This window comes from Cupressus sempervirens, chromosome 1 (assembly GCF_028749045.1).
Source record: "Cupressus sempervirens isolate cs-2001-9-10 chromosome 1, ASM2874904v1, whole genome shotgun sequence".
Taxonomy (NCBI): Eukaryota; Viridiplantae; Streptophyta; class Pinopsida; order Cupressales; family Cupressaceae; genus Cupressus; species Cupressus sempervirens.
The window spans coordinates 675,652,295-675,654,854 of record NC_143118.1 but is presented as its reverse complement, the minus strand read 5'-3'; the positions used below and the strand labels follow the sequence as shown (position 1 = coordinate 675,654,854).

General features: G+C 42.5%; 1 pseudogene; it reads right to left on the bottom strand.

Annotated features, from left to right (window-relative positions):
- Positions 1-335: 335 nt before the first annotated feature.
- On the bottom strand, positions 336-2,292 carry LOC149579675 (scopoletin glucosyltransferase-like; annotated as a pseudogene).
- Between the last annotated feature and the right edge of the window lie 268 nt (positions 2,293-2,560).

Sequence of the window (2,560 nt, the reverse complement as noted above, 5' to 3'; positions counted from 1 at the left end):
TATTAATAATAACATAATAGCTAGCCTCACTTTTTATTTTATTGAATAATCAAAATCAACAACTTTCAATATTTAACATATAATATCACAATTATACATAACACATAATATAATTTTTTAATATAAAATAAAAAATTAATTATAATATTTATGTTATGCTATGTAAATTAGATTCATAATTTTGAACACTATTACTACAATTTAAAATAAAAATTGAACATAACAAAAAATTAAATGCTTAATTTTTTACTTGTTTTTTAAAATTGAAAAGTTTTTACTATATATGTAAACTTCATTGGTTAGCGAGGGAATTTTCATTTTTAACCCAAGGAGTGTTTCCATGGCCTCGACTGGCACGAAGAAAAATGTATTTATGATGGAATCTACGTAATAAATTCTTAAAATACAACCTTAAAGGCCACAAAGTGGGCGATAGATTCAGTCTCGCACCACTACTTCATCAATTACAACTTCCACCCTCAGTTGCCAATTGATGGAATCATGGAACGTCAAATCAATAACAAATACGAACTACATAAAACCGAAATACATCTGAAAACCCCTGGCTAGCAATCCTCAATACTTCAACAAGATCTTAAGCAATGAAACAGATGCACTCAATATGGCAATGGCGATGAAACATTCAGACAGTTTTCGAAACACTGAGGTGATAGACTTCAGTGACAAAGTCTTCTTGCATTTGAGGTTTTGAATATGCTGATCGCAGTGCTATAGCCTTTCTTCCCATCTCCAACTTCTGAATGTGACCCACAAAATCTCGTATATTGGCGTTTGAAGATCCTCCGTATCCAACAGCCTTGCGTGCCATGCCCTTCAACTTTTCCGCAACCCTCTTCATCTCGTTTCCTTTCTCTCCAACCAAAACAAGATTCAAAGCCTCTCTTACTCTATACATGTCTGGAATTCCAGTTCTATGTTCGCACAGTTGGATTCCATTGCCCAACTGCACTGCCAGCTTAGAATTGAAATGTTGGTCCGCATACATGGGCCAAGTTATCAATGGAACTCCCAGCGTTACGCTCTCAAGCATAGAATTCCACCCGCAATGGCTCATGAAGGCACCCGCAGACGGGTGGGAGAGAATAACAAGCTGCGGCACCCAGCCCCATATGACCATCCCTCTACTCTTTGTTCGCTCCACGAAACCCTCGGGAAGATACGTGCGAGCAAGATCAGCTGGTGCATCGGGTACACCAGTTTCCATCTTGGGAGACACTTTTATAGCCCAAATGAATGGCTGCCCGCTGGCTTCAAGCCCGCTAGCAAGCGCCTTGCTCTGTTCCTCCGTTAAGAATGTCTGGCTTCCAAACGAGATATACACAACAGAACAAGAGCTTTGTGAATCAAGAAACTTTACCAGATCCTCTTCGCTGATGTCAGACATCTTTCCTCTTGAGCTCGCTTTCATTGCGCCACCAAAACAACTTGGTGGAAGCAGGGGCCCAATCGACCATACGTTTTTCCCCGTCAGATTTCTCAAGTGCTGCAGATAATCAGCCTCCAGCTCCTCAAATGTATTTACAAGCATTCCCGCTCCCTGATTCAAAGACTGCAGACGCCCTATTATGTCCATCATGAATGGGTCGAGCAATCCCTCATCGATTTCATGTTTCTCCAGTCGCATAGTGGCGGGAAGATCCAGGCTCAGCAAAAGAGTTTCCCCTTCTTTCTTCAGAACATTCTGCGAGGCAGAAAGCCATGCAGAATTCAGCAGACTCAATCCAAATGCGCCGTACGTGTCGAACACCACGTTCGGGACATTGTGCCTCTCGCTCACTTCCATAGTCCACCCCAAAAGTATATCATTTATTATACAAACAGGACCCCCTCTCCCTTCTACAACTTCTTTCTCAAGCCAACGACTAAATGGGCGTTCTAACGCACTGGCGAGATCAAAGATGAGGTTGCATTGCTCGGTGGGAATTTGATCAAAGCTCTCCATTCCATCCGGCAAGCCTTCCACGGCGGGCGTTGGAATGACTACAAAGCGAATATCAAGGCCAGAGGAAATAGATTTGGCCATTTGGCTTTGCAGGCGGGTTAAATTGGCGGCGGTAGTGATACAAGAGACTGTTAGACCATGCAAGGCCAACTGCCTGGCAAAGTCGAGCAAAGGGATTGCATGGCCGAGTGCAGGGAATGGCACTGCCACGACATGGGGTTTCTCCAAAGCGCTCGTCATCTTGAAAAGGCTTGGATGATTCAAATGGGGATCCCACTAAACTTATATAGGATTGGCCGATTGGCCGAGGCGGTCACAATGCACAGATTTACGCCGATGCCAGCGAAGGGCAGCATGTGTGGAACCTACTTAAGCAGAAAGCACATGGGATTGCTGGCAACTTAAGGCAATTTAATGTAATTTTCAACAGCATGGAGATTTTAAGGAAAAATTAAAAAGAATTTTGAAAGGGACAGGTATGGAATAATCGAGCAGTACTTTTCTGTCAACAACTTGTCTTATCCAAGCAATCTGTGGTGATGGTTTCATCAACCCAATCTATTATAGCTAACCTTCAGATTCTCTTGCCCTTCGATT